General features: G+C 39.3%; 1 long non-coding RNA gene across 1 annotated transcript; it reads right to left on the bottom strand.

Moving 5' to 3' along the window:
* Positions 1 to 6,401: 6,401 nt before the first annotated feature.
* Positions 6,402 to 11,622, bottom strand: LOC145776297 (uncharacterized). The gene is made up of 3 exons (XR_014290199.1): positions 11,617 to 11,622; positions 10,842 to 10,980; positions 6,402 to 9,969 (listed from the first exon to the last, which is right to left on the bottom strand). It is a non-coding gene; the product is annotated as an uncharacterized LOC145776297 (long non-coding RNA).
* Positions 11,623 to 14,180: the final 2,558 nt, after the last annotated feature.

Below are 14,180 nucleotides of genomic sequence, written 5' to 3'. Positions count from 1 at the left end.
ACTCATAGAAGGCTACAATCTCATTGGGCATGGAGTGGCGTAGCGGTTAGTGGAGTGGCACCTCACTCCAACGGCGCGGGTTCGATACTTAACTTTCCTTTCCGTAAAAATTAACAACCCAAGAAATCTGCATTGCGACCTCATTATTTATTTGTATCAGACAAGGTTGTCCATATTAAAACCAAAACACAAAAAGTCAAGACGTGAGGAGTCACTTGGATGACATGTGCAACATATCATTGTAGTGCTTAAAATATGTCGTTTTATAGAAAGCGTCTGAGGACATCAATGCTATGATGGGAGAATTGAGAGATTTGCAACAATGTTGCACAAAGGCATAAATTGTTTTCCGCAATAGAGCATCAAAAGTTGTAACATTTGCATTAACTTGACATTTAGCCTACGTGCACTAGTAAGTAAAGCGAGGCATATTGTGTAGAATTCGAAATGAGTCATTGTAGGCAATTCTAATCCGATTGATCGAAGAACGGCGATAATTGTGCCAAAGTTGATAAGCATAAAGAGATGTGACAGTAAGAGAGAAACAACACATTTTTTACTTTTCGTGAACATTTGCTATATTTATTTTTTTATTTGTTTACAGTACCATGAAGTGATTTAAGTTGTCGCAGTATGTCCTTATCATCTAATAATGAGGACGTGATATGCACACCTAAATACATATTTTCAACAAACTTGATCGGTTCTTGGTCAACAATAATCCTTGGGGAAGCAGACAGATCGAAATGTTTGGGGTTAAATAACAACACAAAGGATTTTCTACAGTTAAACGTAATGTCATGTTGCTTAACATAGTCTTGGCAGATTTCAATCAATTCACGTAAACCAACAAGGCTGGGACAAAAGCAGCAAAGGTCATCAGCAAACATAATGTGATTTACCAATGCATTCCCTACATAGCAACCCACTTTAGACATGTTAAGCTTTTTGGATAGATCATCATAGAGGGAAAAGACGTATGGACCCAAAACCCCACCCTGCCTCACCCCATTTGAAACATGAAAAGGCTGAGAGAGGTGGCCAGTGGCCACCCCATTTTACACGCATAGTTTGATGACTGTACCAATACTGTAACAGACGGACAAATTGCATAGGACAAATTGCACTGCTGTGCTTGCAACACCATTGTTATTATTATTATTGTTGTTCGTTTTTAACGCCATCAAGCGAGAAGGGTATTGTTATGAGGCAGCACGACTGTGCTGACACCTCAATTGACGGAAACTGCGACGTAGCAGAAATGTGGAGGTGACTTCTATCTCGACAACAGGATGGCGAAGTAAGCTTTCGTCGTCTTACCTGGAGCCTAAGAACTTCAGAGCAATCTTCGCCATTTGGTCACTGAGGGAAAACCTAATATTTCGTTTACCTCAGTGGGCCACCTGGCGGACAAGTTAGAGTGCAAGCGTTAACATTTTGGTAACGGCAATGTTAGCCTTACTGGTTCACTCCTCCTCTGAATAGAATAAACAACCAAACGTACATAGGTGCGCACTTCAACTGAGCTGTTCCATTGAAGAGCATAAAGCCAGGTCGGTGAATTAGCAGGAGGTAGACTACAATAAAGATGGCCGCCCAAAGGCCAATCGTAGGCTGCTGTAGAAGTGACCTATTGGTTTGGATGCTTGGCCTAGTGAGCCGCGCGTGGTTCCAATCGGCAAAGTTAGCATAATGATGCATGTAGGTTATGGTCTTTTGAAATTGGACCCAGATATAATTTTCAGTAGTTTGGGTGTCTACTATCTGAGGCACCAGACTCTAACGTTAGTAGCCTAGGCCTATAATGTAACGTTTATGTGTGTGGCGCGCCCCTTTTACGCCAAATGTGTAGGATTACGTCAAGAATAAGCTGTTTGCATTCTCGTGTAGCCTGCCTGCAGGGTACAAACTGCAAGCGTTTGACTTGATTACTTATGCGGCGTTCCTAAACAAATCAGCAGTTTGTATTTTTCACCCAAGTTCCATTTTGCGCTCCTTCACTCTATATAGGCTATATTGCTTGCGGATTTGTCTTAACCTAAACTGACACAGGAAGCACTTTGTTGCGCCAAAATGACCTTGAAAACAATTCGGTTCCATGAAATCATTCGTTACACTGCTGTTTCAACGCCATTATATAAAACATATTCTAAATGAAATTCATTATTAGCCTACGCATCTTTCGTAAACACGAGCAGTTAGAAATGCAAGTCGCTGAGTCCTTCCACTTGGGCTTCAGTAGGCCTACATCTTGACCATTGGAGAAACGTCTCTCCACCATAGCGACTTCAACCTAATAAGTAGCAGCGCTGCTGCCCAGTGCCCACTTCTGCTGTTACCATCCATAGCCTATAATTTGTCTGCAACAATGCGTAGGTTACACTGCTTTAGATGCTGGTCGAATGCACAAGGTCATTGTAGACGTCAAAAGCCACACGCTATTCTATAGGGGGATATGCTAGCAGCTTCCATCGTCATAACGACTTTCTGGAGATGCGTGTTCTGTTCACGTCTATGGATAGGGCGGCGACCTTCATTTCACACTTAGGCTTCCTTTTGTCGTGATGAAAGACTTCCGCTTCCATATCCTGACATGGCTAACCATCCGCTTTTTTTATTGCTTCGCCTGCTAGTGCAAAGCAAGACTGCGATTGCTTGTTTACTTATAGCCTATCGCCAAAATTAGCCCATTTAAAGTTTTCCAGCATACCGTATTGCAATTGTTCAAAAAAAGTCATTCCCGAAGAGTTGGCTCTCGTTGTTCTTCGCTGATGAACAATATCTAACTAACAACTTCAATGTACAAAACTCAACTAAAATGATGGTGTATTTTATAAAGACGCATCTTTGGAAGCTGGGAAGACACCTCCTCAACACATTGTCCTGAATACCAGTCTGACGCGAGAGAAGTCGCTAACACCACCATCGACTTGCGCATGACAAAATAATGTAGCCTTCTTGAAGTCAAACGTTGGGAGATTCCGACCGTGAATGAAATAAACTGAAGATGGATATTTCGTCCCAATCGTTGAAACGTTCTTGACTTTGCGCCGCAAAACAACCTGCTTTGTTAGAGCAGGGTTTCCTAAGTGTATCTCAATATCGACAGGGGGTTAATTAGATTTAATTGGGGATATTAAGCTTGCTCCGTAACGAGAGTGTCATACGTGTGGTGAGAGCCATGGTTCGACATTTGAAAGGACCCGGGTTCGACACCGCTCAAGAGCATGCGGCTGCGTGACAAGACACTTAAAGGCATGTCGTCGATTGGGAGTGGTGCCCCTTCGACTATAGCCCTTGATTTCTATCATGATTATGAACAGTTCGCTGCTTTAGAGAGAACTGCCTACCGCCCTTCTTCCGCTATGGCGTACTGAGCTGGTCTCAATGCCAACCATACAAATATTGGTAAATTTAATATACGGCAAATCTTTAACCTTCATCAAACTCTATTGTGTTGATCGGGATAAGAATGAATCTCCCATCTCATCATTCGTGAAACATCAAAATCAAACCAGTGGCTGATTGTGTTGAATGTTACTTAAAAGATTGCTGTCCAGGCCGAGCGTGGAAAACCTTCAGACGTCTCAGCTGTGCCATGCTGAAGTAAAATTACAACAAACAATCTTTGCCAATGCGAAAAAAGAGTAAAATACGAACAACACAAAACAAGTATGATGACAAATACGATTGAACGTTCATAAACCATCTGCACAACATGATTCAGAGTAGCTCCAATGTTTTCTTGGGTGTTCTAAAGTTACGTCACTGTCCAATTCCAGCAAGTAAATAATTTGCACGCTGATTCAACGTCGGAAGGTTTGTTGGGTGGACAGCAACTTGGTCGGACACAAGAGAGGCGCAATGAGTTCAAACAGTCTGGGAGCTAGTTATTCACGACGAGCATTAGTATCATCAGCTCGTAGTGTCACGAGGTACGTTCCCGCTCATGTGAAAGGAATGAAGCGTAATTGCTAAAGATAATATTAGTGGCGAACGGTGAACATTCTTTTGGCACCCTATTTACTTTTTTTACCAATTTGGAAAGTAGGGGATAGCGGGGCAAAAAGGGACATTCAAATTTCTTCTAAAATACAAAATAAAATTAAAAAGTTTTCATCAGAGACTCTGTTTGAATGACTGGCGTGAGATGTAATTTGATTTACAAAAAATTATTTGAGGTAACAGCGGTTGCTGATAGTCGGTTTTGCACTTAAATTTTAAATAGTTGAAACAAAAGTTTTTGAGTATTATGAAGTGTTACGGGGCGAAATGTTTCAAATGACAATGGCCAGTTATTACTGTAATATTTGAAGTTTGTGATATGTTTTGTTAGGTCATGGGTTTGAGACAAAGCAAGCTAAGTTAATTTTTCTTAATGGGCTAGCTTGGGGCATAGAGGGACATGCAAAATTGGGCAAGCAGGTAGGGGTGTTCAATTTCGATTAAGGTGATATTCGAAATTCGTATCGGACATATTCGAAATTATAGCCGCCTTTCGGCTGAACGCGGTTGAAAGTAACGCAAGTGGCGCGAAATCTGTCTTGTCGCATTTTGCAAGTGAAAAAAGACTTCAACGCATGCGCATCGTCGATCACGTGACTATCACACGCTCTCGCGGGTCCAACACCAGGGATGCCAGGTTGGCATTTTTAATGCTAAATTTCACAAATTTCTCTCAAGAATGAAGATCTTTGTTGTGCAATTGCAGGTTGTGCAATAGCAGAAAGTGTAGGGTGAGCTTTGTCGCATTTTTATCCATTTTTTACCGAATTGATACGCACCTAAGCCGTGGGGGCAGGGCCGTAGCCAGACCGCAGAGCAAGGGGGTGGGGCAACTTTTTTTTAGGGGGGGGGGGCGAAAAAATTTAAATGGGCAAAATCATTATAATTGTAGCTGTTGCTCGAGAATGTTGAGGTTTTGCCAAGGGGGGGGGGGAATTTTTTTTCAGGGGGGGGGCGAGGCCCCCCTGGCTACGGGCCTGCGTGGGGGCCAGGCCTCCACGCATATTTCTGTGTGGGGGAAACTTTTTATGCTGTAATGATACATAAAACAATAGATGAACTAGCGATCTGCAGCAGGAAAACACTTTTTGAATGCAAACCGCAACAGCTTCGCGATAAATAATCACTAGAACGAGTTGCGATGCTACAATCCAACACCAGACAACAAAATCTGTCATTTTTACATTGATTTAATGTCTGCAGATGTTGAATCAATGTAAAAACGACTGACTTTGCTGCCTGGGACATAGCAAAAATCTACCATTTTGTGTCGATTCAATGTCATCAGATGTTGAATCATTTGAATGCACCCAAAAGCAACACAATTTGCTACGCAGACGGAGTGTGCGTTTAGCTTTATGCGCTTGCAAACATACTCGATATCGCTTTCGAGTCGAAACCTCTGCACTCTGCAGTGAAATGTCGCGGCAGTGAATCGCTCGCTGTGAAAATGAACTTGAAGTGTTTGGGATCCCAGCGACCTCGGCTCCAGCGGAGCGATCGTTTTCAAAAGCTGGCCTGACCGTCACGAAGCTGAGATCCCGACTGACGGGTGACCATGTCGATCAGCTTGTGTTCATAAACACCAACATGGGCCTGGGAGCTGTAGACGTTATTTTGTGTTCTTTTTTCGTAAATTTTCATGGCTATTTTTCGCGTTTTCTAGCGAATTTTCATGTCGTTTCTTTCAATAAAATCAAATTTTGCAGTTGTGATATTCGCAATCGAAATTCGGAAATCGAATATAAATTGAATTTCGAATATTCAAATAATCGAAATTGAACACCCCTACAAGCAAGGACAGCTGAGGTGTATGTATATTTCCATTACTGTTTATAGACCCAAAGCCAATCTTGCCTGTGGCAATACTTAAGCCTATAAATAAATAAATGTACTGAAGCAGTGAAGTGATTGTTTAATGGCTTGGTTGCTGTTGAGTGGTGATTCCAATGGTTGCAGCCTGAGCCTAGACCATGGGTTTAGCTTATTATAATCATTAAACAACTTATATTTGTAGGATTTGATTTTGATCTGTTCTAATTGGCCTACATCTAATTAAACATGGTAAGAAAATATAAACGTAAAACAGATGTTGGAAAACACTCCGAAGAGCTACATAATGCCATAAAAGATGTAAATGACAAACAATTGTCTCTCAGAGATGCAGCAAAAAATATAATGTAGGCTATCAAAAAGTGCACTACAAACACATGTGAATAATAAAGTTTCTAATCCAGGCAAAGTTAAACTTGGACGCTTTGAAACAGCTTTGCCAGATCATTTTGAATCAGAACTAGTTGAGCACATCAAAAAATGTTTTTTGGATTAAGTGCCGAGAAGTTGTGTGAACTAGCCTTTGAGTTGGCCAAGGCTAATAATACAGTATCAGAGTCCCATTCAACGCTACCAAAAAAAGAGCTGGAGAAGAGTGGCTAAGGAAATTTCAACAACGTCATCCAGACATCAGTATTCGCCAATCTGAAGCAAGCAGTCTTTCAAGAGCTGCTGGATTTAATAAGCCTCAAGTTAAAATTTTTTTTGACCATTTGGAAAATCTTCTAAACGATTTAACTCCAAACAAAACATTTAACGTCGATGAAACAGAAATATCTTCTGTTTAAACAACATCTAAAATTTTAGCTGAAAAAGGATGCAAACAGGTTGGACAATTAACTAGTGCTGAGAGAGGCAAAATGATAACTATGGTTGCATGTTTTTCTTCAATTGGCCATTACATCCCTCCGGTTTTTATATTTCCGCGCAAACGCATAGTTGATGCATTGATGATGGGTTCTATACAAGGATCAAAAGGTTTTGCATCTTCTTCTGGTTGGATTGATTCGGATCTGTTCCTCCAGTGGTTGTTTCAATTCCAAAGTTTTGTCAGTTCATCAAAAGAAAATACGTTTCTGTTAATTTTGGACAATCACTGTAGTCATCTTGCTTTACAGGCAGTCAACTTTGCTCGTCAACATGGAATCATAATGTTATCGATTCCTCCACACTCTTCACATAAATTACAGCCATTGGACAAAACATTCTTTGGACCATTAAAAACCTATTACAGCCAAGAAATCAACAAATGGCTGGTTAATCACCCAGGCAAGCGTGTCAGTGACTTTGATGTGGCAGAGTTGGTTGGTAAAGGATATGAACGTGCGGACACTATGCAAAAAGCTATTAATGGCTTTAAAGCAGCTGGAATCTCACCATTCAACCCACATGTGTTTGATGATGATGACTATGCTCCAGCAACAGTTACTGAAGTGGAGGACCCACCCCAAGAAAATCTCCTTGAACCTGATAATCATGCACATTCTGGCTCTGTTACTGCGACAAATGAGAATGAATCATCAGAAGGGAATGATCAACCTGCTGAAAGCATTGCAGACTGCAGTAACAATCAATTGCTTGAAAGTGAGCTTGGATGCAGTGGTTTTTTGCAACCTTGCAAAAATGGAGATAGAGTATCAGTTATTGATATTTCTCCTCTACCACATGCTAAAATCACTTGCCGAAAAAGAAAAGGCAAGCAATCAGAAATCCTAACTTCATCTCCATTTAAACAGAATTTGATGGCTAAAAATCTGAGTCGCAATAAAAGTCCCAAGAATTGTACCAAAAATAAACCAAAGAGATTAAAATATAACAAATTACAACCTAAGAAAAAGCAGCAGCAAAATGTACAGTACAAATGCATATTTTGTCGTGCCCTGTATCAGCATCCACCCAAAGAAGATTGAAGATTGGATCGAATGCGGTTCATGTAAACAATGGTGTCATGATAAGTGCTCAGCATACAATGGCAACGGCAAGTTTGTGTGTGACATTTGTCTGTTGCTAAATAATGGAGAGCACAAGTCCATGCCATTTGCAACTAATAAGTTGCTGTTTGTAAAGTTTTACTAGTCTATTTGGTGTTTTGAGTGTACATATTGTTAGTTTTGATTGACCAAGTGCATATGGTATGATTAGTGCAGCGTATATAATGATGTGTAGACCTTTTTTGTTTGTATGATATGCTACAGAATTTCTTTGAAGCAAATTTTATACTTGCATGCTTTCCTTGATGTGTGTGTGCACATGATGTTATTTACCATATTATCTTGTGTGTCTTAATAGAATAGGCCCTAACAAGCCATGATGTTAATATTTTGTGATGCAATTAATCTAGAGCTTGTAAACAGCTAGACACACATTTGATAAGCTAAGGAAGCAAAAAAGAAAAAAATTAGTAATTATCGCAATGTAACACCCAAAACTACATTAAAAAGCATAATGTGTTGATGAAACTATCTCAGGTTGGCTGTTAGGTCAGCTAAATATAAAGTTTTAACAAATTTCTTGGTTTTGAGCCCTCAATATTCAAAAAGTTAAACCTCAGGGTAAAAAAAGAAATTGTCCCACTTTGCCCCGGATAGGGGGCAAAGAGGGACAATTTTCAAAAAATAAAAAATTGCTATAACTCAGCCATTGCTCAGAATTTTTTGATAAAGTTTGATTTGGAACATCTACGAGTTGTTGCACGCCTGTGTATAAAAAACAATTGGGATCTGTTGTAGATTACAACTGACCATTCGTATTTTGCCTCGTGCCTACTCATTTCTATTGCTTCTCCTTGCGGTACTATGACGTAGGTAATTGCTCGTTTAAACAATCAAATACCTGCCGCGACATTTTACTTGTGTTCTAGCAGCGTAGCTTCATACAGCAGATTGTTTAGTAGTTAAGACATTTCAGTTGCATGTAATCTTTAGTTTGTTAGCTGTAGTGTATAATCTCTCTATTTAAGTTAATACCTACTACCTTATTATGTTGATGTTAACCGCTATGTTTATGTTCAGCTATATCGTGTGTTTTGTTTATTAAACCTTAATTTAAGGATTTGTGATGAATGAGTATGGATTCATAACAGGATCCATTGAGAATTACCTAAAATATGGCTATTTAAATATTTTTGTCTTTGCTTGCCCCACCTTCCCCTATCAAACACACGCGACTTACATGATATCGCATATGATCATCATTAATCAGAACAGCTACTGAGCAAACTGCAAACTTAGTGTGTGTGTGGAGCCTGCTGAAAAAAGGTGAACACCCAAAAATGTGGTCATCGTACGCCACTGGATAACATTCCCTTAGACTTGCGACTACTTGAATACAACCAATGACAAAAACAATAAAAGTCCCATGCATGCATCGACGTTAAATTAGAAACCAACTGCCTACAGCATCGATTTTAGTGAAGTTTTTAATTGTGACCACGACGTACTTAGTACTATTGCCCCTTGCTTCTTCTTCGAGTAAACCTTCTTCGCCACTCCAGGGGTCGAGGGGCTCTTCCTTTCATCACCCCTGGGCAGTGGCGGTGGCTCGGTCTAGAGGTTTGTAGTTTTGTTAAATTGCTTTGAAAAGAAAATTTGTTTGCGCAAAAATATTCAATTTGGAGTCTTGAGGTTTAAAAACTTTAAACCATCAACTCGGGAAACTAACAATGTTCACATCCGGGTCCACAACAGGCACTTAGCCACCAAGAAGTGCGCAGTTGAATGGGAAGTGCAACATAGAAATGAATCTGCATCTCATCGACTTAGTTGAAGGTAGCTGCTTGACTCGAAGGCCACTTCGCAGGTTCCCGCTGTCATTCACTTGATAGATGCATTTGATTGTTGTGCGATGCGTCACGTTCCTGCTTACGCTTTACAAAATACAATCAACCAATCAAACGCGTACTGCACCAATCTTACAGTCCTTATACAAATACACGACCCCGGCCCTTCTGTGTGGCGGGAGCTGGAAGAAGTCTTTGTCTTTTGACGTTGGATGAGCCTGCCATCCATCAGATCGGCTCATCAAGCACACGCCGCAGCAGAGACATGTCGCGCTCGCTGAACCGCCCGTTAGAATGCAACATCATTGTGACGTAATCGGCTAATATACCTACGTGACTGACGTCATCAAATGCTGAAAAACAAAAAAATGTATGGAAGCAGTTATGTGTTGTCTGATGCCAGATGATTACAGCGCATGTTGTGAAAGGAAACAACATCAGTGACGGAACAATCAGAGGGCGACGAAGAACCGGCCTTCAAACATACGTACTACGTAACCTACATACGGCAGAATAAACATCGGAGGGGATGGAGTTTTGCAAAAGGACAACTTCTTTATCCTTTGATTGTTTAAAGAAAGATGTTGGTTGGGCTTGAATCTTTCTCCTTGGACTGACAAAGCCTCTGATGGGTTGTTCCTGGCAATTTCGCATACTTGTGGACTAATGTAGAGGCTGGTAACCGAGATTGACAGTTGTACATCATCACTCCCCAAATGATGTTGTTGCCGGGGAATTGTTGAATTGTTGCCATGGAGAGCAGTGCCGAAATGCGTTGCTCAAACGCCACCCCGAGAGTCGAACGAGCGTCGCGTGATCTTGAGTTGAGCACTTTACCACTGAACTAACGGGGCGGACGATTAAACCCGACTGTGTTCTTTGCTTTTCTATGTTCAAGATAAGTCATATATTATTCTTGGCGAAAAAGTTTTATGCCAAATATCGGATCTACTTCTTTATGTCATGCAAGAAACCAAACATCACAAAGAGAGTGCTCAATGTGAAACAGAAGAAATTGAAGCAGATACATCCTCAGATTCTATTTGAGGAAGAGATTCTGATGACTCCAATCACTGCAAAACATGACGACGCTTCTCGAAAAGTAGCAAACTATCTTTGTATATATTATTGTTTGTTTATTAAATATGATGAACCCGGTTGCGTTGCATGTTCATGGCGCAACTTCAGTGACGAAACAATAGCAGAACGACGACAACCAGCTCACCTTTCTCGGCAGCGACGATGTTTCTACTCGTCGGTAGGATTAGTTCCACCGTCTTAGCGACCAACGTCAGTACGGAAATGCCGGAAACGACGATGTTTGTCGATAGTAACGTCAAATGAACGCTCTGGAGGAGAATGATCTGCAAACAACAATGGTGACGTCACACAGGAACACATGATGACGTGTCACAATGACACGCTTCTGCAACTTTAGCAGCAAATATTCAACATGAAACCGACGCACCAAACTTGCTCGGTAATTGAATACTAACTAATCAGGTAAAGAGAAAAATATGTAAATTTTCATATTTATATAGAATGATGCTAGCTGGACTGAAGTGACTGCTGAGTGCTGATGCATTGTCCAGGGATAAGGCATTTGATTGACCTGGTCTAGTCGCTCCCAAACGTTTTTGATCTATGGAGAAGTTCGTGATTCACTGTATGCTTTAAAGTTTACACATAAGCAATATTTTAATCTACAATAAATCTGGTTGGTCTCCATTTGAACGTCTTAATTAAAGCTTTTGTGGCATCCGATGGAGGTAGCCCTTTGTAATTCTGAGGTTTTCTTTACAGGCTAAATATAATATTTATTCTAATATCTTTTCAGGTATTATCGATTTATTGCTTTTGCATATTTTTCAGGACCGTCTGATGATCTCCAATTTAGGGTGAAACAGGCTGTCAAGGGTTTAGAGACTAATAACAATATTTGATTTTATTATTCAATTAAATATTAAAAAATATTGAGATGATGTTACGTCCAATGTTACGTCCATACGTTTCTAGACGTTGAATCAATGTAAAAAGGGATTGATTTGCAATCTGAGAGAAATTGAGTCTCCTTCATAATTCAAGAATGAAACAACTATCGTACTAAGAACATTTAAAACGTTTCGTTTGTATAAAAGAATCAATGCAATGCCATGGATGGGTCGGATGTCAAAAATTCAAACAGGTTGTCATTTTCTTACATTAGTGTGAAAAATTTATACTTTTGCTGATTGCAAAAAACTGCAGCAAATGCTTTTATTTTACATTTTTTGTATCGGCCAAACTTAGTGGATACCGATACTCTAAAAATGGCTGATAGTGAGATCAGCGATATCGATATATCGGTACATTGCAGTAAAAGTCTTGCTTCTCCTTTGCACTAAGCAAAGGAATGGATTCAGGGTAACATTGTATTCGGTTGCACCACAATAACAGCTGTGCTGACACTGTCTGCTTTGTAAAGCGCCGAGAACAATGCATACGTGTAATGAGTACAGCGCTACATAAAAACACATATTTCATTTTTTTCAGCTGCAGTAAAAAGCAGATGGACTAAAAACATAATATACCAAATACGACAAAAACCAGGAAAAATAATTTTGCAGCCAAATGTAACCCTGGAAACATTTCAAAACTTGACAAAATATTCTTGTTGGGTGTTGTGGCACTTACTTGGAGAATTTGGGCAAGGACAACGCTCACTGTGATGACAACTGGAATGCTCCTCCAAAATTTAATGCGGAAAGCTCTAGTTTTCACTTCTTTCAAGGAGGCCAAGTCTTCCAACTGAGGATCTGAAAGAAGCAAAATATTATCCGCCATGTTGCTTTTGATTCAAGCTTCTTATTAAAAAGCTTAGTTAGTTTTGAAAGCAAACCAATATCTTTTGCTGTCATCTTGAAATGCACAAAAATGTAGAGAAAATTGTTTCAACTTTCTCTAAGTATATATATTATATATATTGTGCTAAAAAAACGTAACAAGGAAAATGGTCTATTCTGACTATTATAGCAACCATGTTGAGATGGGGTCTGCTACTATTCGGCGAGTCCGATTCGGCTAGTCCGATTCGGCGAGTTCCCTATTCGGCGAGAGCCTTTTTCGGCGAGTGCCCTATTCGGCATATTTTTGAAAGGAAATTATCGGGTACCGTAGCCAAATTATAATTGCCGTTTTTACATCGTTTTAACATCGCTAAGCGTTGAAATCGTGCAGAAAGGAATAAAAATAAAATGTTTGAACTATTAAATTAAAATTCGTTATGTCAGTTCAGTTGAGTTGTTTTTATTTCTGACCAACATATGAAAAACAATACACGTCAACATAGCAAAGGTAGAAGCGACAAAACGCGAATGTTAAAATGTGCTTGAATTCGACATGTCAGCTCAGTTGTTTTTATTTCTCATCATGATATCAAATTTTGTTACATGGTGTTATTATAGCAACCATGTTGAGATGAACTTGCTTTTGAATGATTGGATTGAACTGAATAGTGATTTTAAACCGATTGTACAAATGCTTTAAGTCAAATATTTTTCTAACATTCTATAATATATGTATATGCAAATCCTTACATTGGCAAGCAACCTCTTGCAGTGAGGTGTGAAGCTTCTGTGATGTATACTACAGTAGATGAATCATTGTTAATTTTCAATGGAGAATATTTAGAAACATATTGGCGTTGTATGTGAATAACAGTGGCCTACTGCAGTTTGAAACCCCCGTGCTTAAATGTAACTTTTTACTGCAGCTTTTCTTAAAAATATGTCCATTTTTTTTTCACTGCAACAAAGTTTTCTCTGCGATAAGTTATGGGATTAAATACAAAAACTTTTCTTTCGTAACAAGATTGTGAATCCGCTTCAAATTTTAGTTTAGCATTCCTGAAAGCGTGATCTCCTGATATTGACTATAATGTTAAAATATTACTAGGACATATTGTCACTGCAAAAACAAAAGTTACTGCATTACTCACATTAAATTGACATTTGACAATTCAATTGTGGAGTATCAGTACATGCTTTTAATAAAACAAGAGAAATTGCGAAGACTCATGAATGATTGAATGCTGACAAGCTTTTACTCAGAAAACAAAACTTTATTAATAAGATAATATCATCATTTATTATATGCAGTAAAAATTTGATAATGATAAGCACTCTTTTTTCACAAGATTTCTATGGCAAATTCTGCTATTTCAACATTTTTATAAGATTCAAAGAAAATGAAGGGATGTACCGTGTACCAGCAAACATCTATAGCAGTGGTTCTCAAACTTTTTTTTGTTGCGACGCCTCTGGAAAAGTTTTCTGGACTTGCGACGCACCAGCAAATAAAAGTTAATGAGGAAACTTATTATTAAAGTTTTGTTTGGTGATACAACAACAAAAAGCGATGCATATTATTTAATGTGACGTGTGGGCTTGTTTGTTTTTACAAAGTTAATTAAATCTTGGGAGAATTTTTGAAATTGCCATCCGCATTTTTCTTTCAGTGTTTATTGGTGATCGAAATTTGCTTTTTATCACCGCCAAGGCAGAAAATCCTGCTTCACATAAATATG

Source organism: Aplidium turbinatum, chromosome 8, assembly GCF_918807975.1.
Source record: "Aplidium turbinatum chromosome 8, kaAplTurb1.1, whole genome shotgun sequence".
Lineage (NCBI taxonomy): Eukaryota > Metazoa > Chordata > Ascidiacea > Aplousobranchia > Polyclinidae > Aplidium > Aplidium turbinatum.
Note: the sequence above shows the minus strand (reverse complement) of the source record. Positions and strands in the feature narration are given on the sequence as shown.